We start from the raw sequence: 27,128 nt of genomic DNA on the forward strand, positions 1-27,128 counted from the left end.
TTTGTTGTAGAAATAAGAAGCTGGCAGAGAAGTTGCAGATTAAGCTATGATATTGGGTTGCTTTGTAAAGTGACATGGAGTGAAAATGCGAAAAAGCATATGTGGATGTCCAATCTGACCCTGGCCATGCTCATCCTGTTGCTTTATCAGTTAACAGAGCTCTGGAGTATATTCGGTTTGAATGTTTCAGGAAATCTCCTGTCCTGTCCCTATCTCAGACTTTCCTCTACCTTCCTGGTATTGAGACAAATTTTCGGAGTTCTCTTTGATGCCTTATTAGAAAAAATAATGAAGCAATAATTAATTTCACTTACAATTGAAAATTAGTATAGTCAAGATTTTGGTTTATTCCATCTAAGACCTTCATGACATCTGGTGAGAACTGGAATTCAAAATCCTATTAGGAAAGTAGAAAAAAGTTTCTTATATATTAGATTACATAATTGTCAATTGGATAAAACAAAGAAAATATTATTAAAAATGAAATTACACTATGCTGGTATAATATTAGAAAAGAAATAAAAATAAATATTCAAATACTACAGAAAACTCCTTAGAAATTAAAATAGAAGAAAAGTTCCTATTTGTAATAGCAACAATAACATAGATTTCGATTTAGTAGGACATATAGAAGGGATTTAAGTAGAAAATTCTAAAATGCTAGTAAAGAATATATTAAAACAGTTGACTATATTGAAATTCAATTATAACCGATAGAAAGTTGATAGTATGAACATGTCATTAATTATTACTTTTTCGTATTGCAAAGCTCAATAACATTTGCCCAAGTGAGAGGGAGTTCTAGTATTGATAAGACACTGCTGTCCCTAGAGCAGGCACACACAGTATTTCCCTGGCAAATGAAGACAAATATTCTGCTTAGCTTCAAAATATTTGTTGAATCCCATGACTGAGCATCATTGTGTTAATTTGTTTTGTTTCTACCAACTGAGCAATAGAGGGCAAATAAAAGGAGTCAAAGGCTGGCATGTTCTCCAAGTTGAAAATTTAATAGAAAATACTCTGCCATAAATTTTAGACCATAAAACACTGTATAATCCAGATAAACATGACGTCCTCCTAGGACTCAACAAAAATAGTCTGTTTGAAATATTAGCATTGAGGTAATATAAAAAACAGCTTTAATAGCACATTAGACACAGTTGAAATGAGGATTAGTTAACTAGAAGGTAGTGATGAAAAAGTTATCCAGAATGATGTACATAGAAACCAATATATGGAAAAATAAAAGTGATTGAAGACAGAGAGGAACAAGTGTAAAGTTCTATGATTTTGCAAATCAGAATTCCTAATAGAGTAGAGGGAATGAATGGTACATGTATTCATAGAAATACTCAGAAAGGTGATAGATGAGAGGATAGATAGTAGATAGATATATAGAAATCATGAAGAAGTGTTACTATTTTAATAATTGAGGACTGTAGGTAATAGGGGTTTATTGTACTATTATTTCAACTTTTCTGAACATTTAAAATTTCAACATAAAAATTTAGGAAAAGCTACCAAGGAATAAGAAAAATTATCAATCTATGAATAAATTTAGCAACACTGATACACCAATACATATATGGAGATGAATTTGGTATTAACTAAAAATATTAAACAATACCTAAATAACTGGATATTCTTATTATGATCATGAATTGGAATTTTCAGTCTTGTAAAGAAGTCCCTTGTCTACATTTTGATCTCTGGTTACAAAGCATATGGAAAAACTTAAATTTTTTGAAATTGATAATGTTATTGTAAATTATATATAAAAGAAAAAGCAGTCAAAGTAATCAAGACAATCATTTTGGATGGCAAGATTTATTTTCCATAGAAATTAAGATAGTACTCAAATGTAAATAAGCCAAGGGGGAAAAGAGAGAGTTCAGAAACAGATTATGGATACTTGATATATAATAGAGAGGGCAATGAATATTTCTAGGACTATAGGAAATTTTCAATAAGTGGTGTTCAGACATTTGGATATCCATTTTCACATGCACACACACATACTTATATATAAACACACACATATATATTTATAACTTACATGTAAATACACATATACTTGCTTGTGTAGGTATTTGAATTCTAATTTCACATAGCACTAAAAATCAATTCCAGGTGAATAAAAGATGTAAATTTGAAAGGAAAGAATATAAATAATAGAGAAGAATAATTTCTGGTGCTCAAAGTATGAAAGTGCACTCTAATCATAAAGCACACATTTAAAGCATGATGAATTTGACTACAGTAGAGAAGGAACTTGGTTCATGTTAATATATCATTAAGAAAATTAAAATTAAGCACAAATGAGGAGAAGATATTTCAACAAATATGTGGCTTTAAAAGCACTTCTTCCATCCATGGATAACTGCCACTGTCATAATGTAACTTGTGGGCTAAGTTGGCTAGAGGATGAAAAACTCTGTGGAGGAGAGATAAATCATGCTTATCAAACTCAAGAAGCAGAGGAGCCTGGCTGCTCTGAATTTAACGGTATTAAGAAGTGAATACAAGCAAGAACAGAATTGTTCATTGAGTCAAGCATAAATCATGAATCCAAAGTTATGAGTTAAAGGAATTTTTTTTTAGTCCTAAGCACCTAATTTTTAGGAGTGTTTAGTTAACAAAGTTTAGCTAACGGGACAAAAATAATCTTTTATAAGTAAAAGATGCACAACCTAATAAAACTCAGTAAAGTAGTTCCATTAGTATTCAGAAAAATGAAAAATTCACAATGAGGGGATCCACCTATCCTGCAGACTGGCCAAAAATGGAAAATTTAACAATATTGAGTGTTGGCTAGAATGAGGAGGAAGGAGACATTGCATATGTGGCCCCCCAAAAAATCACTTTTGAAAAAGTTCGATGTAATCAAATGAATTTAAACCTGCTCCTACTATGTTTTCCAGCAATTCCATTCCTAGATCTAAGAATATATACAAAGTATAGACTTGTACCAGGAGACACATGGAAAAATGTATCTAGAAGCATTATTCATAATGGCAAAAAAAACACCACAAATAAAAAATATCGCATGTGGTCTTAAGTGTTTTGATAAATCATGGTGTATTCATCAGATGGAACACTATGCAGATGTAGAACTGAACAAAGAACAGCCACATGAAATAATATGGATGGTTTTCATGCTTACCATTAACTAAATGAAGCAAGTTATAGAAGAATACAGTTTGATTCCACATATACAAAGTTCAAAGAAGTCAAAATGACAGGCATCTTGAGTGATATACTTGCATGTAGTAAATTAATCAAGAGAGATAAGGACTGTTATAAAACTTGGGAAACGGAAACTTCTGAGGGAATGAGATATAATCAGTAAGGATCACAGAAGACATAAACTATTTCATAACCTGGAAGTCGTAGGATTTTCAGTTGATTGTTATTATTTTGGGTATAATTCTATGTATAGATATATTTTACATTTATGGTATATTTCATGTTTTTAGATAACTTTTGGCAAGCAAGATGACCCTCTAAACTCACTGCTCAAATTGAGAACACATAATTGAAAGCTATAGTTGTATCTTTTCACATCAAAATTAAATTTTGTATCTGAAATAAAGATTAAAAACCAAAATGTATACTATTCTTCACTAATTTTTGAAGAGGGTATATATTCAGGGAATGTCTCTGGAAGTGATACAGGAAAAGGCCAACTGATATTGACATGGAAAGAAACATAAGGTAATTGAGATCCTGAAGAACAGATAAGATGTGAGTTACTTTTCACTCTATGCTTTTTATATTGTTTAAATTTTTAACATAATTTTAAAAAATAAGTCATTAAATGCTTAAAATATCAGAGATGAGAAGAACATTTCACTTTGTTGTAGGAATGGGACCACTTCCTGTAGGAATTCAGGGAAGAGAAGATTGTCATATGGACATTGGTCTTCTCACTTTTAAGACAGCAAATATGCTGGGTATTACCCACTGTGTTTGGTTAGGTTGTCAGCTCTGGCTCAAAGCTGTAAATTAGGTGTGGCAAGAGTATCCGAATACCACCTAATCAAACAACCTTATTTTAGAAAGGAAGAAAATTAGATGTCACTAGACCAGGGTTACAGATAAAATTACAGAGATATGGTGAGAATCCAAATTTCAGACTCTTATTTAACCTTCTCTCCATCCTGGTATCATTTTCCTGATGTTGTGGAAGAAGGAGAAAACTATTGGTAGGGTTCATGGCTCATATATGAAGGGAAAATTTAGAGAAATAAATGAGGCCACATATGAGATGCCTATAAAGCAGAACATATATGAGGACAATATAGAGGCCTCCTGAGGCCTCCAGCACTGCTCATCACCTGCATGTTCTCTTTGATCCGCTTCTCATTGAAACTTTTGGCCAGGACCATGACCTCACTCTGTATATGGTAGCGAAGGGCAATCAGGGCTGGGGTTCGCTTATAATATTTTGCTATATTACAAAGAACTGGATCATCCAAAAGAACAGGTAAGTTCTGGCCCACCATGGAAAGAAGGTAGAAAGACTGAATATCGGTTGCTGGGTATCCAATTTATTAGGAGGCTACTAACAGAAAGGGGATCTGTGTTAGAGCAGTAGTTCTCAAAATATGGTCGATAGAGGAGCAGTACTATACAACCTGTGAATTTATTAGAAATGTAAATTCTATGACTTCCAACTCCATCTATTGAATCAGAGCCCCAGATGTGGAGTCCAGCCACCTGTGTTATATCATGTCCTCCAGGTCTTTTTTAAGTATGTTTGACTTTGAGAACAATGGTTCCAAGCTCTTGACTTTTTCTTTTCTACTCTTCTGTGGAAATATTTCTCTCAGTATAATAACCCTAGAAGAAGGGCAAGAAATTACATGGAAGAAAGAAAGGGAAGATTTTGATTATTTTTATTTTAACTTTTCTAACATACTGTTGAAAATCTTGCAAGTTCCAAATGATTGCTCTTCATTCTCATCATCAAGTATAATGGGTAATACTTCAATAGAGGGTTATAAAATGTTTTCAGATGATAATTTCTTTCTATCCTTGAGTTATATAAAACTCAAGTAAGTTTATGGAAGATGTTACTTGAACTTTCAGAATCATAACTTGAGATTATGCCTTTGGCTCACCTTTTTTATTATGTCTAGTTTTTCAAGCAGATATGTATTATTATATAAACTATAATAATATAATACAACGTAAAAGCAATGTGTAGAGTTATGGGATTTAAAGGAGGGGTATGTCTGTCCCTGTCCACCTTTTAAATAGACAGCTGAGAGTTATCTTCAGAAAAAAGAGTTTGGGATGATTAACAATGTTTAATCTATAGTGGGGTTTTAGGTAAATCTCCTCTTCTCATTACCATCATTTATCTCACTGAGATCTCAGAGCATTATAGGCAACAAGCACAATATTTTTGGACTAGCAGTAGTCCAACAGTTTTCTCTGGTTGAGATACGGGTGGCATTCTACCTGTGGGATACCAGGATAGAAATGTGTTAGATTACATGAAAAATACACATTAAAATGTAAAAGGAAGGGTAAAAGTCAGAGAAGCTCAACAAAACCCTGCAAAGTTAAACATGAACTGAAAATATCAACATGAGCTAATGACTTGAAGAAAGATCAATTTTATATCATTATCCCCTGGAAAAGCAAAAACCGTGATATTCCAGAGAAGAAACACCTCCATTGCCCAGATCTTCATTCTAACTGAAAGTGGGAGGATTGCATCCAGCATCCATGTGGAATCTGAGCCTCCTCTTGACATAGAAGTGCAATGGACACAACCAATCCAATGTCCACATAGAAAGGTGGCACTGGATTGGGAAAAGTGGACATGGTGGCTGATGGGTATGGGGAAAGGCAGGAAGAGATGAGAGGTGGAGGCGTCTCTGGGACATGGAGCTGCCCTGGATGGTGCTTCAGGGGCAATCACCGGACATTGTAAATCCTCACAGGGCCCACTGGATGGAATGGGGGAGAGTATGGGCCATGATGTGGACCATTGACCATGAGGTGCAGAGGTGCCCAAAGATGTACTTACCAAATGCAATGGATGTGTCATGATGATGGGAATGAGTGTTGCTGGGAGGGGGGAGAGGTGGGGTGGGGGTGGTGGGGTTGAATGGGACCTCATATATATATATTTTTAATGTAATATTATTACAAAGTCAATTAAAATAAATAAATGGGACCTCATATATATATATTTTTAATGTAATATTATTACAAAGTCAATTAAAATAAATAAATATCATTGCCTTCAACCTAGAGAAATGACTAATTCTGGATTAGAGATAGGGAAAGAACCATCTGATCTTTGGACATCTGATTGTGCTAAGAAGGAGAAATCAGCCCAAGACTCATGAGGTCATGTGAAAAAGATAATCAACGCATTTTGGGAGGATCGCATTGGCCACATTTGGGTCGATATGATCATCAAGTGGAATACTGAGTACTATGTTTCTTATTATATTGAATCAATAAAAATCCAAGAGTCCATAGTGATGAGAAAGAGAAAGAAATAGGGTGAATATAAATATAATTATCTTCATCAATTGTGATTATTACAGTACTCCTTCATATATCGATAATTAAAGGGAAAGAAATTATCCTTACCCTTGTTAGTAATTATAATTGTAATTTATCCTGATTTGAAGGAATTGTTTTTCCTGCGGTACCAGGACTGGGGATTGATCCTGGGACCTTTTGTGTGGGAAGGTTGTACTCAACCACTGAGCCACATTGGCTCCCCCAAATTGTTTTTTTAAAGAGGCACCAGGGACCAAACCCAGGAGCTCCCATCTGAGAAGCCGGCACTCAGCCGTTTGAGCCACACCTGTTCCCTGAAATACATTTTTAATAGAGGAAAATGTCCTCTAAGAAATGTAAAAGGAGTGATAAAAGTAGAAAATTAGAACTGTAAAACCCAATGAAATAATGACTTTAGGTAAAAATCTTACATAGATATCAAATATTAGGTGAAAGTTTTTCACTGATGCCAAATTACCCCTGATCATACTAGTTGGCAATTGCAAAGGGAAAAACATATGTTATAGAGTAGATCTGGCTACCGGTACTTTAACCAAGATATCAAATCTATCTCCACTGTTAGCAGCACAATCTGTTATTATGTGCTACCTGATTCAGTGCACTTTAAAGGACTTAGCATCCTGGTGAAATTTTCTTTCTAAAAATATTTAAACTGAATCTACTAAAGTCTTCAGATGCAACTTCTGTTTTTCAAAACTTCGAATAGAGCAACAAGTTAACTAGTACCACAAGGCAACAATCTGATAAATTCAGGATATTAGAAAAAAACTGTCATAATATCATCAGATAAGAAAGTTTTCAGTGAAGTTTGAAGATCAAAAATTTGAAATAAATGTAAAATATAATAAGTGAACCACAATGGATTCTGCTTATAAAAGAATTGCAGGAGGATTTATTTAACATGGGGAATATGAATATGAATTGGATAACACATGATATAAGCAATTGTTATTAATTTGCTTACAACAGAATGTTCATATGTCAGAGAATATTTTCAGTCTTATGCAGCCTGAGGTATGGGGTGTGTGTGAAGTGTCAAGTGTACAATTTAAATTGAAAGCATTCAGTAGACATGATAAAAGAGGGAAATTTGCGTACTCGCTGTATCATATTTAAATTTTACTTTTTTGATCATCTTTAAAAAATTAAGGCTAGACCCTTAATAAATTATTTATTTATATAAATCCATGGTTTTATATCACTATATTGTATATCAAAAAGATATTACTCAATTTTGTAAGTATATTGTCCAATCTAGTACCTACAACCACTTCTTGGATCCAAGTTTTAAAGTAAAGTTAAAGCAAATAACCAGTTGGAGTATAGATATTTTAAAAGTTAATTTAATTGTAGAAGCAGGGAGGAGAACCGGACTAGATGTAGGTGCAAAATCTGCCTTATCTACGTGAGAATAGTCCCTTTGGTTTGATTTCTTCCACTTTTATCATCAACATTAACTGATTACTTAATCCTTTAACCATGGATTGCTTTAATAGTTTCATGTTAATTTTTGCCATATGGGTGATTCCTGGGTCAAGAATCAGAACAAAGGAATATGGCTTCCAAGCTCAAGACAAACCTTAAAACCATCTTATTTTGACTCATTCTTGGTTTGACTTAAGCTACTTTCAAGCTTAATGAATGTCCTTACTAAAGGCAATTCATTCCAAATCACCTTCACCCCCAATCTCTGGTCATGCCTAAAAGCTCAGGTAAAGTCCACCTTCCTCTTAAAGGTGTTGTTAACTCTTCCAGCCCTCCTTGAACTCTTCTCCTTTCATTTAATTCTTTTACATACTTATGTGCTAATGTCTCCTTATGATTTTCACTAAGACTTTGCCAGGCATAGATACAATTAAGGGTTCTATCACTGCCCTTCCAGACAGATGAGCTGCTTTCTAGAATATTCTGGTCCAAAAGGTAAAATGAATAGGAAGGGAGGATAAGTAGGCATCTGGCAGAAGTGCAGGAAGAAGTGTGTGAAGAACAGAAAAAGCAAAGGTTCCGATGGGTTAAGCAGTCTATTCACCTAGTTGCAGACGGGCTTGTACTTGAGCCCTGGCTTGTTCAGGATCTTCTCCAGCTGCTTGTGGTTAAAGTTGGACACACCAATAGACTAGGTCAGTGCTCGTCCTTACACTTCTCCAGGGCCTGGGAGGAAGAGGTTGTGAAGACTTGTTATGATAAATTCATGAAATGATGAAAGAATAAGTGCCAAGAAATGACGATGAAGCTGACTGAGTTTGATTGTCTCAAAGAAGAAAGTAAAAATTGAAGAGGGAAAGGAGAAGAATTAAATAGAAAGAAATGACTATTTTCTTCTAGGCAAAACAGGAAAGACTTGTACATTGAGAGAAATAGCTGCTTATACTCACTGCTCCCAATTCTTCCCCTCCCTTTCTCTCTATACACTCGCATATGCACTCCTACTTATTTTCCCCCAGTCTTTGTCAAGATCATGAATTGCTAAATCCAATGTTGCTTATCTCTTTTGACCTAGCATCATCATTGGACATAGCTGATAATGTTTTCCTTAAAACACTTTCAACTTTGATTCTAGGCACTGAAATAATTTTTTGGTCATCTTAATCCCTCAGATCTCCTCTTGCTTGGGTTTCATCATCTGTCTCAATTGGAAGCTTCTAGGTTCAGGCTTCAGAACTCATGTCTTCTCTATCTTTTCTCACTCTCAAGTGATCTCATCCAATTCATGCTTTAAATCCCATCTATTTGCCCAGATTCACAACTTGATATCTTCATCTTGTACCTATCTCTGTTGGAATGTCTGAATAGTCATCTAATACTAACCAAGTCCAAAACAGATCTACTGTTCTTCTCCCCTAACCTGTTCCTCCTGCAGACATCTGCATCTCAATGAATGCCAGCTCCACCCTCCCATTAGCTCAGATCAAGGAAATCAGGATTAATCAGTTCTTCTCATTGTCTCATACCCCTCTTCCATTATAGCAGAAATCCCTGTCATGGCTGCCTTCAGAACCGGTTCAAAATCCAACATACTTTGCCTCCATTCTGTCAGATCATCTTTTTTTTTCTTCTTTATTTTCTTTTAAATGTTACATTTAAAAAAATGAGCTCCCCATATACCCCTCATTCCACCCACCCCAGCCCTCCCACATCAACAACCTCTTCCATCATCGTGGCACATCCACTGCACCTGGCGAATACTTCTGGAGCACCACTCTCTCAGAGAGCTAAAGAATGGATGATAAACTTAAAGGAAGTTGGGGATTGAGGAACATTGCGAACTGACACCTACATGGGTGAATTCTATGATACGCTGGAGGTAGGTATTTGTACAGGGAAGAGATAAAATGGGGGCATATGGATACCTTTGGGTGGAACTTTGTGGACTTGAGGGAGGCTAGGGATGGGAGGATGGGTCAGATGGCCCAAGAAATTGTGGGGATGGTGGGGGGAACATTTGAACATGTCATATCATCTTTACTCTTCTTGATTGTTTCAAGTGTATCCTAGCCAGTCTTCCTGCTTCTGTCCTCTCCTCTATTGTCTGTAGTCCTTAGGATTTAGATACAGTGCTCTTCAACAGAACTATCTCTTATGATGGAAATAGTACATGTCCACCCTGTTTAATATGGTAAACACTAGAAAATTTAGGCTATTTAACAAATAAAACATGTGCTTGAAATACTGAGTTTTTCATAGTTTTGATTTATATTTAATGTAAATGTAAATAACCTTATATGGATAGTGACTGCTGGTTTAGAGTGTGCAAAATACAGCCAACTTATGAAAAAGTAAATCAGATCAAAACCCACTGATGGCTTCCAAATGCATATTGAATAAAAGTCAAAATCCTTCCTAAAATGCCCTTCCAGATCTGATGCCCCATTTGCCCTCTGACACTCTATCCTCTTAAAGTCCTATGAGCCATCTTGCTGTTCTTTTGTTATAACCACTCTAGCACTCAAAGGCTATTGAATTTGCTGTCCCCTATCCCTAGTTAGTCTTCCCTTAAGTATGTCAAGATTCACATCTCATTGTATACCTCTTTTAAATGAAGGTCTCACTTAGATGCCTATGAAATTGCAAATCCACCAGATACCTCCCCCATGATATGCCCATTTTCCTCATCTTATTTTACTGTTTCCACATAACTTATCACCATCTAACCAGTGGTGTTTATCTTTTCATTTGTTCATTTTCTGTCTTCTCTGACATGAATATGGGAAAATGAGGACAGAGACTTTTATTCTCTATGTCCCATACATAATAGCTGCTCATTATACCTTTGGTATATCAGAATACCTTCAGTATGAGTATAGAAAATAGGAGGCTGAGAAATGGTAAAACACACTAGATTGACACACAGAATAGCTTATGATAGGTTGGGCACCAGGCTGGGAACCACAGCAGTGGCTAAGTAAGTGGGAAAGCTCTTCCTCATCTCCTGCCAGGATTGGTACAGAGAATCATTTGCCCAAGGAGAAGCATCAGACAATAGAGGAAGGAAAGGCATGGGCAGTCATTGAGTTAACTGGAGTTACGATTAAACTTATCAATGAAGTTCTGTTCCAGAGGTTAAAATTCTACTTAGGTTATGTTAATAAAGATGAGCAAGAATCAGATTAAGTAAAGAGCAAAGATTGTTCAGAAAAACTTAATTTCTAAACATTTGTGAGAATGAAAGTGGAGACATAAAAATTATACATGTCTTACTCTCATTTCCAGTGGAGGTTTAGGCTGAAGGTAGAAATGCAGAAAATGTTGCAATTTCAGTAGCTTTTCTGAGATGTTATGTATGCCAAACACTCATTAGTCTTGGGAACAGAGGATTCATGAAAGTGATAATAGTAATACAACTAATTTCAATTTCAGGTACCCTTCTAGAACCAATAGAAAATTTCCCTCTTCCATCCTCCAGGAGAAGGTTTTTCTGCTATACAGAATCTCAGTGGCCATGGGGTTGTGTCAACTTCCCTTGTGAAAGAAGGTCACATTGTATGACCAGGAAATTGCTATGAAAGTATAAAACCATTTTAGAGGTTCTAGAGAATTTTGGGATCCTTTGTCCAAACTTGGCTTAAATTTGAGAGCACTCAGGTTGAGGTTCATCTAGGGACAGTCCTAAATTCTTACTGCTGGAAGAGTGAGCCACACCCCCTTTTCTTGGCTTTCTTGTCTGAGCTTACTCTTCTGAGGAAGAGCACTCACCTCACATGTTTCACAGAGATCCACTGTGTCGAATATAGGTTTTCCATGTTCATCTTTTGGAAGAAGATCTTCCCTGGGCTAGAACAGAAGGAATCATTGTAGGGAGCTCACAAATGAATATCTCTGCCCTTGGTTGTGCTGACAGGTCATCAAGGGTTTGGATCTTAAGGATCCATGAGGTTGGTGAAACTTTCCAGTTCTAATTTTTTCAATGTGGTTCATATATGCAGAGGTAATAAATGTCTACAGAGAGTGGCTTTATAATCTCTTCCATCTATTAAATATTCAATAAATATATTTTGCCCAAGATTCTAATGGGTAATTATAATGGACTTGCGTTACTTTTGTCTGCCCCAATATTTTGGAAATGCCTCTCCTTCAGCTGAGAAAGTAGTCCATTATGTGGCCTTAATTTCCACCTAAAATGCATTATAACCTTGCCCACACTGCTGATCACATTTTGTCATCCCCTAGACACATGATGGTCCAGAGGTAAAGACACAGAACACAGTCTATCTAGATTGTTCTTGGGAATAATATGGTGGCTGGTAGAGTCTCAAATATTAATCTCCATGAGCTTCGGCCTACTTCAAGGGCATATTGGACACCATGGAAAATGCGGGACAAAAATAAAGCTGAAATGAGAGAATTCAGACATAAGAGTAGGAAAAAATGAGACATTTCTGAAAACAACATTGATTCGTTAAATCTAGCATTATCTTGGATATCCCATTTGCATAATTAAAAAGCCTCTTAGTTTTACATAAGTAGCTTAATCAGATTTCTGCTACTTTTATTTAAGAATCCTTACAAGAGAGTCATTGGATAAGAGCAGGCTACCAAGCCCTAATTGAAGTGGTGCCATCCATAAGAGCAAGGGCTGGTGGGCCCTGTGGAGCCTGCTAGTTTTAGGCCAACCCAGAGTGAGCAATGACAAACCTCTTTTCAGCATGAAATTGGTGAGAGAGGAGGACACCACCTTGTAGACCAACATGAGGCAGTTTCATTGTGCACAACAGCTACATGAAAGCTGTGTCTATGAAGGTCCACAATGGACTCAGGAGACATAATCATGTCTATGCCTTGGACCTGGCCAGGGATATTTATTCAAGATTTTGAGGCAGCGGCTTTGAATTGCTGTACTCTGATCATTTGAAGGCATATTGGTGTAGGGAATTTAGGGATATAAACATTCAATACAAGAGCGAGGGATAATGCAATTTCACAATCCCTGCATTCTCCTAAAAAAGCATAATGATTGAAAGGCGCTGGTAGAGAAAGAAAATGGTTTGATCATGCAAATTGCTAACCGTCAAAGCTGTTGGGAAATTAATAATATAAAGGTCCACATAGTACAGCTGAAGTTTCTTCAGTGATCTTTTCAAGGCTGGTTGGATCAACTCTGGTCTAAAGAAAATGACCCAAATCTGCAGAGGTCAAATAAAAGACAGGCTGCATTAATACTTCACCTGACTCGGTGAATCAGATCAAGAAGGAGAAAGCAGATGGAGTGCAACTAGTTGAGCAAAATCACAAATGAAACTTATTTGCCATTTTGACTAAATATAAGCTATACTTGGATCATTGATCAACCTAGAATGTACTCAGTATGTATAGATCTAATCTTAGAGTTTCATTCTGAATACCATTCCTTTGTTAATATCTTTTATATTTTATGGCTCTCTACAACATAAAAAGTGATATGGAAAATTTTGAAAGGAAGAAGAAAATGAGCAAAATATAAAAGAGATGGAAATCTTGCCAAAGTAAAACAGATTAATGATAGGGGAATTCTTGCAAGTATAGCAAATGATGAACAGTAAGAAAGCCATGCTGGAAGAGTTCCATTAAGGTACTAAACAAAAATGTTTCCCAAAGGCATTTTTTCAAGGACTTTAATGTCAAATCTTGAGTAGTTTACACAAATCAATATTTACACAGTTTTCTACTACTTGAACACTTGATTACCTCAAAGAAAATGTTTCCTTTTTTCTTGGGTCTCCTTTTCCTCTGGCATATTAAAAGAAACTCTTATTATTTTTTGAGTATGTTCCTCAGTGGAAGGAAATAACTCAAGAAGTAAAAATCATTATCAAGTAAAAAGAATGTCCACCATTTGATTTGTGTTTTATACAGTTTTAAAAGCACTTTCTGTCAATTTATCTACGTCCATCCTCATAAAACCCATTAGGATGAATATTTTCTATTTCTTTTGCATGCGTAAGTGACGGGAAGTTGGTTTTTCATGGTAATATGTGCTGACACATTTTGAGAAACTTTAGCAATCTATTTTTAGCTACCTTATTGGCTTTCTTACTTTTTATTTTTACATGTTTTTGTGAGGATATATGTTTTCTTTTTTTATTTTATTTTATTTATTCATTTTTTTTTAAATATTACATTAAAAAAATATGAGGTCCCCATTCACCCCCACTGCCCCCACCCCACCAATCCCCCCACAGTAACACTCTCCCCCATCATCATGACACATCCATTGTATCTGGTGAGTACATCTCTGGGCATCGTTGCACCCCATGGCCTGTGGTCCACACCATAGCCCACACTGTCCCATGTTCCATCCAGTGGGCCATGGGAGGACATACAATGTCCGGCAATTGTTCCTGCAGCACCACTCAGGACAACTCCAAGTCCCGAAAATGCCTCCACATCTCATCTCTTCCTCCCATTCCCTGTGCCCAGCAGCCACCATGGCCACTTTTTCCACACCAATGCTACATTTTCTCGATTATTAACCACAATAGTTCATGAATAGAATATCATTAAGTCCACTCTAATCCTTACTGTATTCCTCCTTCCTATGGACCTTGGCTTGGTTGTGTCCATTCCACATCTATGTCAAGAGGGGGCTTAGATTCCACATGGATAGTGGATGCAATCCTCCTGCTTTCAGTTGTAGGTACTCTAGGCTCCATGGTGTGGTGGTTGACAGTCTTCAACTCCATGTTAACTGAGTGAGGTAAGTCCAATAAATCAGAGTGTAGGAGCTGAAGTCTGTTGAGGCTCAGGGCCTGGCTATCATATTGTCAGTCCAGAGATTCAAATCCCCTAGATATATCTTAAACCCCAGCACCAACTACAATTCCAGTAAAGTAGCATGAAAGGCTTGTGAAAAGAGATCCCATCTGAGTCCATCTCCATCACGCAGAAACACCAGCTCCAAAGAAGGGCCAACTGACATGGCAGTGAACTCCATCTGCCATGACCATAGAACCTGTGGGTCTCTTTAGCCCTCAAAAGGACCAATACCTGGGGTTGTATCTACTTTATCTGTCTCTGAGACTCTGCTCAGGTGTGCATAAGGGCAATCCTTCTGACAACCTCCAGACTCTTTTTTAGAGACTCATAGCCATATAAACTCATTTGTCCTTTCCATTTCCCCCTCACTTTAGGTCAAACAGCATTTTTAACTTCTGTTATTATATGTAGACAGGGATATTCTGTTGGTCAGCTTTGAACCTTTAATTCAGGGTCATTTTCTAGATACATCATCAGCTGGTACTTGGTAGTGATCCCTCGGTGCCAGGGAGGCTCACCCCCGGATGTCATATTCCACGCTGGGGGGAAGGCATTGCATTTACATGCTGAGTTTGGCTTTGAGACTGGCCACTTTTGAGTAACACAGAGGCTGTCAGGAGGGAACTCTTAGGCACAGTGCTGCTCTAGGCCTTGTTCTTATTTCAGGTGTATAGGCTCACAAACAAAGTCATTAGTATCAGGGGGTCACTGTTGGACCCTCGTTCCTTCCTTGTCCTTGCCGTTGCACCTGGGGGACTACTGCTGCTCCCCTAGGGACCATGACAGAGACCCCCCCATCCCGGCCCGGAACCCAGTACCCGCCCAGCTGTCGTTTTTAATTGTTTCCACTATGAGTATATCCAAACATTTCCATGCACCTTGGATGCATGCCCTGTATAACTCCCTGTCAACCGTATGTCCCCTGTCAATAACATCCCATACCAGTATTCCTCTGCTGCCATTGTTGAACCACTCTGTGATCCAAAACTTCCTAAAAAATGAAGTCCAATATAATGTCAGGTTCTCTTAATAGTAAAATGGAATATAGTGATGAGTTTAAAGGTTAGATATAGAATACATATTGATTTGGAAAAATTCTACATCCTATCTTTTTCTATTCTTTTTTCCTAATTATTGAGCTCTCTTCACAAGAGCCTTAGATTACAGTAACTTATATATACAATATACAGTACTCCCACATATCCATTATAAAATCTTTTCCCTTCCACAGTGATAATCTTTTAACTTATTCATATCATATTTACTGAAACTGATGTACAGATATTGAGACAATAGCTTTCAAACAAGGTAACATTTGTGTTTACGTTGTGGTTTATACTTTAGGCTATACAGTTTTCTAAGTTTTTTAGTTATCCTATGTTTTACATTATGGTTTACATTATTAGTCTGTCATCCCCTATATGTTTTTGGTGTAATATTACATGTTTTATATCCATCCTTGTGTACTCTTGTGAAACACTTCTTTTGCCCTCACATTTACTTTGGTTCCATCTATTCAATATCTATTTCCCCTTCCCCTTGGGGCCCACAGTGACAGTCAATCTTCATTTCTTGAGGAGCCATGTTCAGAGATACTTGCAACAGTGTTGAGGGCTTGACTTGCTCAACTGCCCTAATGCCCTGGGAGCCACCATTTCTCTTGAGAGATACAGTTCCCTCTATTTGATAGCATTAGTCCTCCCCAGGTTGTGAGTCTACCTTCACTCTCATTATATGGGTCTCTACCCAATGGTATAGCCCACTCTGGCAAAATGAGCGTTCAGATATTCCCTAGGAGTCTGTCATCCATCAGATTATCCCCTTTGAGTATCTTAAACAGGTAACTTTCCTAATTATATTTTGAAAAGGTTTTCTCAGCATTATACTCTCAACCAACATCTGACAATCTCCTTTGTTCATATGTTGCCCCTCCTTCCCCCCAATTTCTTGGGCAATATTACCCATCTGCCCATCTCTAGCCCACCTCAACCCCTAAAGCCCCACCCAAAGGTAACTCTATGCCCCCATTTTATCCCTTCCTTGTACACATATTTACCTCCAGCTTATCATAGATTTCACCCATGTAGATGTCGGCCTACATCCTTCCTCTACCCCCCGATTTCCTGTAAGCCTATCTTCCAGTCTCTAGCTCTCTGAGGCAGCTTGCTTATTTCATATCATTGAGGTCATGTAGTATTTGTCCTTCAATGCCTGCGTTGCTTCACTCAACATAAGATTCTCAAGATTCATCCATGTTATCATGTATGTTTGTAGTGTATTTGTTTTTAAAGCCGAGTAGTATTCCATTGTATATATATACCACATTTTATTGATCCACTCATCTGTTGATGGGCATTTGGGTAGATTCCAACTTTTGGCGATAGTGAACAATGCTGCTATGAACATTGGTGTGCATATATCGGTTTGTGTCGCTGCCTTCAGTTCTGCTGGGTATACACCCAGCAGTGGAATTGCTGGGTCATATGGCAAACCTGTGGTTAGTTTTTTGAGAAACCGCCAAACTGTCCTCCAGAATGGTTAGATCCTTCTGCATTCCCACCAGCAGTGGATGAGTGTTCCCATTTCTTCACATCCTCTCCAGCATTTGTATTCTTCTGTTTTTTTCATAGCTGCCAATCTTATGGGAGTAAGATGGTATCTCCTTGTAGTTTTGATTTGCATTTCCCTGATAGCTAAAGATTTGGAGCATTTTTTCATGTGATTTTTTAGCCCTTTGTATTTGTTCTTTGGAGAAGTGTCTGTTTAAATCTTTTTCCCATTTTTTAAATGGGTTGTTTATCTTTTTATTTTCAAGATAAAGGAGTTCTTCATATATGCAAGTTATAAGTCTCTTATTGGATATATGGTTGCCAAATATTTTCTCCCATTGTGTAGGCTCCCTTTTTACTTTCTTGACAAACCCCTTTGAGGTGCGAAGGCTTTAATTTTGAGAAAATCCCATTTATCTATTTGTTCTTTTGCTGCTTGTGCTTTTGGTGTGATGTTCATGAAGCCATTTCTTATTACAAGGTCTTGTAGATGTTTCCCTACACTGCTTTCCAAGGTCTTTATGGTCTTGGCTCTTATATTTAGGTCTTTGATCCATCGTGAGTTGATCTTTGTATAAGGTGTGAGATAGTAATCCTCTTTCATTCTTCTACATATGGCTATCCAGTCCTCCAGGCACCATTTGTTGAATAGGCCATTCTCTCTCAGTTGAGAGGGTTTGGTGGCTTTATCGAATATAATATGGCTATATATGTGAGGTTCTATATCAGAACTTTCAATTCGATTCCATTGGTCTGTGTGTCTCTCCTTATGCCAATACCATGCTGCTTTCACTACTGTGGCTCTGTAGTATGTTTTGAAGTCAGGTAGTGTGATTCCTCCAATTTCGTTTTTCTTTTTCAATATGTCTTTGGCTATTCGGGGCCTCTTTCTTTTCCAAATAATTTTCATAGTTAGTTTTTCTAGTTCCTTAAAGAAGACTGTGTTGATTTATAATGGGATTGCATTGAATGTGTAGATCAGTTTTGGTAGGATAGACATCTTAATAATATTTAGTCTTCCTGCCCATGAACAGGGAATATTCTTCCATTTATTTAGGTCTTCTTTGATTTCCTTGAACAGTCTTATATAGTTCTCAGTTATAAGTTTTTTACATCTTTAGTTAAATTTATTCCTAAATATTTGATTTTTTATTTACTATTGTGAATGGTATTTGTTTCTTGATTTCCTCCTGATCTTGCTCATTATTGGTGTACAGAAATGCTACTGATTTTTGCGCATTGATCTTATAACCTGCGACTTTACTAAACTCATTAATGAGTTCTAGAAGCCTTTTTGTAGACCTCTTAGGGTTTTCTATGTATAGGATCATGGCATCTGCAAATAATGAAATTTTGACTTCTTCCTTTCCAATTTGAATGCCTTTTATATCTGGTTCTTGCCTCAGTGCTCGAGCAAGTACTTCTAGGACAATGATAAATAGAAGGGGAGAGAGTGGGCATCCTTGTCTTATTCCTGAATTTAGAGGAAAGGATTTTAGGATTTCTGCATTATAAATGATGTTGGCTGTGGGTTTTTCATATATACTCTTTATCATGTTCAAAAAGTTTCCTTGTATTCTGATCTTTTGGAGTGTTTTTATCAAGAAAGGGTGCTGTATTTTGTCAAATGCATTTTCTGCATCTATAGATATAATCATGTGATTTTTTTCCTTCAATCTGTTTATATGGTGTATTACAGTGATTGATTTTCTTATGTTGAACCATCCTTGTATACCTGGAATGAATCCCACTTGGTCGTGGTGTATAATTCTTTTAACGTGTTGTTGAATACGATTAGCAAGTATTTTGTTAAGTACTTTTGCATCTAGGTTCATTAGAGAAATTGGTCTGTAATTTTCCTTTCTTGTGGTGTCTTTGTTTGGCTTTGGTACTAGGGTAATGTTGGCATCATAGAATGAGTTAGGCAATGTTTCTTCTGTTTCAATTTTTTGGAATACTTTCAGCAGGATTGGTGTTAGTTCTTTCCGGAGTGTTTTGGAGAATTCACCTGTGAAGCCGTCTGGCTCTGGGCTCTTCTTAGTTGGGAGGTTTTTAATGACTGATTCTATCTCTTTAATTGTGATTGGTTTGTTGAAATCTTCAATTTCTTCTTTCATCAATATAGGCTGGTTATGTGTTTCTAGGAATTTGTCCATTTCCTCCAAATTGTCATTTTTGTTGGAATATAGTTTTTCAAAATATCCTCTTATGATAGTCTTTATTTCTGTGGGGTCAGTGGTGATATCTCCTTTCTCATTTCTTATTTTGTGTATTTGCATCTTCTCTCCTTTTTTCTTTGTTAGTCTCGCTAAAGGTTTGTCAATTTTATTGATCGTCTCAAAAAATCAGCTCTTGGTCTTGTTTATCTTTTCAAGTGCTTTCTTATTTTCTATTTCATTTAGTTCTGCTCTTATCTTTGTTATTTCCTTCCTTCTTCTTCCTGTGGGATTACTTTGTTGATTTTTTTCCTAATTCCTCCAAATCTGCAGTTAGCTCTTCAATTTTTGCTCTTTCTTCTTTTTTGATGTATGAATTTATGGCTATAAATTTCCCTCTTGGTACTACTTTTGCTGCGTCCCATAAATTTTGGTATGTTGTGTTATCATTATCATTTGTTTCAATGTAGTCATTGATTTCTTTTGAGATTTTCTCTTTGACCCACTGTTTTTCTAAGAGTGTGCTGTTTAATTTCCATATCTTTGTGTGAAATCTGGGCCTCTGGCCCTTGCAGATTTCCAGCTTCACTCCACTGTGGTCAGAGATATTATTTTGCATGATTTCGATCTTTCTGAATTCATTAAGCCTTTCTTTGTGGCCTAGCATATGGTCTATCTTGGAGAATGATCCATGTGCACTTGAGAAAAATGTATATCCTGCTGTGTTTGGTGTAATGATCTGTATATGTCTATTAGATCCAGCTCCTCTAATATACTGTTCAAATATTTTGTTTCTTTTCTTTTTTTTTTTTTTTAAAGATTTATTTTTATTTTATTTAATTCCCCTCCCCTCCCCCGGTTGTCTGTTTTCTGTGTCTTTTTGCTGCGTCTTGTTTCTTAGTCCGCTTCTGTTGTCGTCAGCGGCATGGGAAGTGTGGGCGGCACCATTCCTCGGCAGGCTGCTCCCTCCTTCGCGCTGGGCGGCTCTCCTTATGGGTGCACTCCTTGCGCGTGGGGCTCCCCTATGCGGGGGACACCCCTGTGTGGCACGGCACTCCTTGCGCGCATCAGCACTGCACATGGGCCAGCTCCACACGGGTCAAGGAGGCCCGGGGCTTGAACCGCGGACCTCCCATGTGGTAGACGGACGCCCTAACCACTGGGCCAAAGTCCGTTTCCCTATTTTGTTTCTTTAGTGATTCTCTTTTGAGATGTTCTGTCCAGAGTTGATAGTGGTATATTAAAATCCCCCCTATAACTGTAGGTGTATCTATTCTTTCACTTAGTTTTTCCAGCATTTGCCTCATGTATTTAGAGGCACCCTTGTTAGGAGCATAAATATTTATGATTGTTCATTCTTCTTGAGGTTGTCCCTTTCACTAATATGTAGTATTCTTCTTTGTCTCTCACAATTGTTTTGCATTTAAAGTCTATTTTGTCTGATATTAATATAGCTACTCCTGCCTTTTTTTGGTTATTGTTTGCTTGTAAGATTGTTTTCCAACCATTCACTTTCAGCCTCCATGAATCTCTGGGTCTAAGATGTGTCTCCTGTAGACAGCATATAGATGGGTCATATTTCCTTATCCAATGTCCCAGTCTGAATCTTTTGATAGGTGAGTTTAATCCATTGACATTCAGTGTTATTACTTTCAAGGAATTATTTATGTTAGCCATATTTTGATTGGACTTGTGTTTGTCATATTTTGGTTGGTTGTTTGTTTTTTCTTCTCTTTTTGTCTTTTTTGTTGCTCTGACACTCTCCTCCAACTCTGCGTGTCCTGGTTTTTCCTTTCTTCCTGCAGAACTCCCTTTAGAATTTCTTGAAGGGGAGGTTTCTTGTTGGCATACTCTTTCAGTTTCTGTTTATCTGTGAATATTTTGAACTCTCCACCATTTTTGAATGCTATTTTCGCTGGATAGAGTATTCTTGGTTGGAAATTTTTTTCTTTTAGTACCTTGACTATATCATACTATTGCCTTCTTTCCTCCATGGTTTTATATGAGAAATCAGCACTTAATCTTATGGAGCTTCCCTTGTATGTGATGATTTTCTTTTCTCTTGCTGCTTTTAGAATTTTCTCTTTGTCTTGAGCATTGGATAATTTGACAAGTATATGTCTTGGGATGGGCCTGTTGGGGGTTATGATGTTTGGGGTGCATTGTGCTTCTTAGATATGTACATCTGTCTCTTTCATTAGATTTGGGAAGTTTCAGCCATTATTTCCTGCAGTACTCCTTCTGATCCCTTTCCCTTCTCTTCTCCTTCTGGGATGCCTGTAATACGTATGTTTGTGCATTTTGCATTGTCATTCAGGTCCCTAAGTCCTAGCTGGATTTTTTCTATCTTTTTATCGATCAATTCTACTATCTGTTTGATTTCCAATGTACTTTCTTCCACATCGCTAATTCTCTGCTCTGCCTCTTCTAATCTGCTGCTATTTGCTGGGAATGTATTTTTGATTTCTTGAACTGTGGTGTTCATTCCCATGATATCTGTTATCTTTTTGCGTATGTCTGCAATTTCCCCTCCACGTGTTGTCTTCATGTTGTTAACATCTTCCTTTACTTCATTAAATTTGTCTGTGATATATGTTCTGAGATCTTTAATTATTTGTGCGAAGATCTGCTCCCCTTCCTGGTTTTTAGTTTGTTCATTGGATTCAGCCATGTTTTCCTGATTACTGGTTTGGTTTGTAGATTTTTGTTGCTGTCTGGTCATCATTTTATCTTGACAGGTTTAATCAGTTCATTAGCTTCTTCGTCTAGTCTTAGGGATTAATTAGCTGTTGTTTTTGCGTAAGTGTTATATCTTTTCTTTGTCACTTTGTTCTTCTTATTCTAATTTCTTATTGCTGGCTGAGTTCACTTTGAAGGAAAGTATTAGGGCCAGGGAAAGACAATTTTGTAAGCAAGGAAAATGTGTATATTAGTATTGGTAATAAATGTTAACAGAGCAACAATATGAGATCTGGAAGGATGGATATTAGATTCATGTAAGTTGTGTAGAGTTATAGCAGTAAGTAGAGTACCTATAATGAGGTAGTCGGCTGATTATGGGAGGAATATGGTATGAATTAAAAAGCTAGTGTTTTCATGAGATAGGGAAAGAGAAAAAAAAGGCAATAATTTCAAGAGTGTAAAAAAGACAGAAAACAAAACAAAGGTATTAAAAATTAAGAGTTAGGTAATTTGGAGGTCAAAGAAAGGGAGGTGGAATATAGGAGAGACAGTAGATAATGAAGGATATCAAGATGTGGGGGAAAGGGGATAGTGTAGGTAGCCAAAATCAATTCACACAGAAATGAGGCAACGGAGGATGAGGAAACCCAGCAAATGTGAGGTGTTCCCTGCAGCACCTATTGTATAATTAAGATAAAATAAAATAAGAAGGAAATGAGGGACAAGAGAAAAGAGAGAGAAAAAAAGAGAGAAGAAAGAAAGAAAAAGAAAAAGGGGGGTGGGTAAAGAAAAGGGTGGAGAACAAGTAAGGAAAAGAAAAGAAGACATAGAACACCAACAACAGCAACAACAAAAAAACCCTAAATAAATGAAAAAAATAGACCTTGGGGGATACAATGGGAGGAAAGACTAGGAAATAATGCAATATTAGCAACCAGGACAATAAAAAATTAAAAATTAAAAATTAAAATTAAATTAAAAAGAAAAACCACAAACACTGATGGTTAGGACAATCAAGGGGCTCAGATGGGCCTCAGGGTGTGGTGGATTCAGGGATGGAAAGTCTGTGATATTGCAGACTCTAGAGGTGTGAGTCTCTGGGGTGTGGGCCACCAGGGTTTAGGGGACACAGACCTGGCAACCTCAAATCCGGTTAACAGGGAGCCTGGGAGCACCGCAGTGCAGCACAGCCTTCAGGGATCCCCGCAGCTGAGTGCCAGCCCTATGGGAGAGGTCACATCTGCAAACTCTGACCTATGTATCTGAAACCCGCAATTCCCCCTCTCCGTAGGGTCTCTTCTGAGGCTGTATCACCAATTTGACTTCAGGACACCTCCCGCCCTGCAAGCCCCCGAAACAGCCAGTTGGGGGTGCATCTGTATTGCAGCTAATTTAAGGACGCTGCAGATCCTCAGCCAGGCCTAGGGGGCGGGGCTCTAGCCGGAAGCGCTGTATCAGTGTCCAAATCCGAAAATCCCAAGCTTCCAAAAAGATTCCCCTAATCGGCTTCCAGAGCCTCCCACCCTGCAATCCCCCGAAATAGTCTCCTGGTGACGTCTCTTTACTGCCCACGATTTAAGGCCACTGCAGATCAGTGGCTGGCCTTGAAGGCGGGGCTCTAGCTGGAAGGCCTATTATTCGTGTCAGAAATCAAAAATTCCCCGCCTTGCAAAAAACTCCCATCTGTCTTACCAAATCGGTTTGCGAAGGCCTCCTGCCCTGTTAGCCCCTTAATAGCCTGCTCAGGGCTTATGAATTCCCCAGTACTGCAGAGCCTCCAGGAATCGCCGCTGCAGTACCGGTGCGACAGTTCCGCCCGCCCCAAGTGGGAGCATCCTGCCCGCAGCCCCTAACTTCGTGTAAGAGAGCCTCAGTTTTATCTTTTACATGAGTTTTCTCTGTTACCTTCCCATGAAATCGATGTCCAGACACCTCCTGCCCTGCAAAATCCTGAAACAGCCTGGTCCTGAAGAATTTCTAACGCTGCCCAGCTGCTTCTTTGCAGGAGAGACTATCAGGTGCACTCACTCAACCACCATCTTGCCCCGCCCTCGGCTTTCTTACATTGCTGTGACTTTTTTTTCTTTTCTTTTTTAATAAGCCTTTTTATTTATTTATTTTTTATTATTTTTTCTTCCCTTTTCCCTACCCCGCCCTGCTGTTTTTGCCATCTGTGTCCATTCACTGTGTGATCTATCTATTTCTCTTTTTGTCTTCTCATTTTGCCTTTCTCTTCTAGGATTCACCAGGATTCGAACCTGGGAAGCTGTGATGTGGAGAGAGGCTCCCTTTCAATTGTAGCACCTCAGTTCCTGGTTTCTGCTGTGCTTCATCTTGACTCTCTATTTCATCTCTCTTTTGTTGCATCAACATCTTGCTGTGTGACTCACTTGCATGGGTACCAGCTCACCATGCAGGTAATTGGCTTACCACATGGGCACTTGGCTAGCCACATATGCACTCACATGGGCACTCAGCTCACCATATGGGCACTTGGCTCACCACTTGCACTCTTGGCTCAATTTGTGGGCACTTGGCTCACTGCATGGCCATGCTTTCTCTTCTTCTTTTTCACCAGAAGGCCCCAGAGATTCAACCCAGTTCTTCCCATATGGTAGGCGGTGGCCTTATCACTTGAACCACAACTGTTTCCTGTTCTGTCTTTTTCCTTTGACATTCATCAAATATCATACTGTCTCAGAAATGATAAGAAAAATCATCAAGTTACTGTAGGTCTGTCTGATGCTATACTCCATGCCAAACCCCAGTGCTTTGGTCTAGGCTCAGAAAAGTAAAGTGATTAAGTTCAGGAAGAGTCACAAAATAGGAGAAACCCATAAGACATGTGTGAATAAAAGTCATACAAATTAATATAATTTAGAAAATATCTACTCAACTAATCATATCATTCCATGTCTACACACAATCACATTTCACAAATGTTCACACACACACACATACACACACCTTTAAAGTACAGAATATGTCTTCTCTCTTCACAGTGCCATCTGTAATCTTACTTCAGATGGCCCGTCCAACCTCTTCTTCATTTTGTACACATAGGCAGCATCAATATGACGATACCCAGCATCAATAGCTACTTTGGTGGCCTCCTCTACTTTACTCTTAGGTATCTAGAGGAGCAATGAGGGCAGTAGTTGGAGATTCATTTTACTAACAGATAGCCATGTCCCAATGGCAGGCTTCACCAGAATCAATTATTCCCTCACTTCTTGTGTTAGCTACCCATGTAGGATGAACAATATTTCCCAGTTTGTTTGGGACTTTCTCAGGTTTATATTGGGCAGTCATGTATCCCAGGAACACATTTCAGTACGGGAAAACTGGAATGGTAGTTCATTGGTATGGAAAGTCCCCATGACCACCTTCAGGTCCAGCAATTCACTAGAAGTTCTTAGAGGACTTAGTTGCTGTCATAGCTATGATTTATTACCATGCAAGGATACAAAGCAAAATCAGCCAAGGGAAAAGGTGCATATGTCTAAGTACACAGGAATCAGGTATGGAATTCAAAGATTCCTCCTCCAGTGGAGCCACTTTGAACACACTTAATCCTCCAGTATCAAACGTTGACAAAATATGGGAAATGTTATCTACCAGGTAAGCTCGCTACAGACTTAGTTCCCAAACTGTTTAGAGGAGGCTACTCATATAAGCCCACTCTGTCTAACATATAACAAATTTCCAGTCCCCCTGAAGGAAGGAAGATTCAGCATAAACTTTCATTGTTTGTACAAACACTTTACACACATTCAACCACTATTCTTGATGAGAGGACTGTTGGACACTTCGTGAAATTCAAGTTCACACATGCCAGCCAGTGGTGAAACTTGTAAGCAGGAACTTCTAAGGATAGTGGATGGCTTCGTTAATTCTTTTCTGCACAGTCATTTTAGTCGCATGACAGGATTATATATTAGGAGGAAAAATGTAATTCTAGAATATAGGTTTACATAAGGGGTTATTGAAGTGTATATGAGTCCTGAATGCCAAGGTCAGGGATAATTACCACATGGACTTTACTGTACTTGGTAGGAGAAAATAGTTCTTGAATTACAGGAATGTACAGAGAAGCTACTCATTGCAATCAGTCTAAAGCAGACAGCTGACAGCATGTGCCCTAACTGCTGAGGTTCATTTTTTCTAAAAGTTGGAAATGAGGAAAAGTCATGTCCAGAATGATCTGTAGGTGACCAAACTCTGAGTCACTGAAGCAATGGCTGAAGAATTTATCCATGGACTGGCTCTAACCTGGTGCTACTGAGATAAAGAAGATTCCCTAGTGTCACACAGGAACTGACTCTAGGACAGCTAGTATGGAAACCACCCATACAAACTATTTTCCTTTCACAACCTTGACCCTAAGCCCTGTACTCTTACCTCTGCAGGTGAATAGGTGCCGAATCCCAGTACAGTCATGAAGTGTCCATCGTTTATTTGCACACAATATTTGAGACCCATTGCTTCTCAACCTTCAAAGTACACAGGGACTGCTTTCTTTCATTTTCCTACAGCAGATTCTTGAACAGCATCAAGGCAATACCTGAACTGCAAGGAAATTCCCTAACTGCAAAAGAGATGCCCTAACTGTAAAATAGATGCCCTAACTACAAATGAGAAGCCCCAACCACACTGTTCAATTTTTAACAAAACATGTTATGAGTGACCATGCTTAAAGGGACATTATATCAAGTGAGAATAGACCTAGAACCATTTCACTTGTATTTCTTTTCTCATCAAAGAATTTACTGAAATTCATTTTTCTAGGGGGGGAAGAAATCAGTTTCCTGCTAGCTCATGGAGTTATCAAAGGAGCCTATCCCACCCTACCACTGGAGCCTGGATTCACTGCACCTTCCTGCTATCACTAAGCCCAATCCCTATAGGCAGTGGTTGTTCAGTCTGTTCCCAAGTTCAATCTCTGGCCTTGTGTGATGCA

At 38.0% G+C, this 27,128-nt stretch overlaps 1 pseudogene; it reads right to left on the bottom strand.

The window, feature by feature from the left end:
* Positions 1-310: 310 nt before the first annotated feature.
* On the bottom strand, positions 311-26,650 carry LOC101432560 (aldo-keto reductase family 1 member C1-like; annotated as a pseudogene).
* Between the last annotated feature and the right edge of the window lie 478 nt (positions 26,651-27,128).

Source organism: Dasypus novemcinctus, chromosome 20 (genome assembly GCF_030445035.2).
Source record: "Dasypus novemcinctus isolate mDasNov1 chromosome 20, mDasNov1.1.hap2, whole genome shotgun sequence".
In the NCBI taxonomy this organism is placed as follows: Eukaryota; Metazoa; Chordata; class Mammalia; order Cingulata; family Dasypodidae; genus Dasypus; species Dasypus novemcinctus.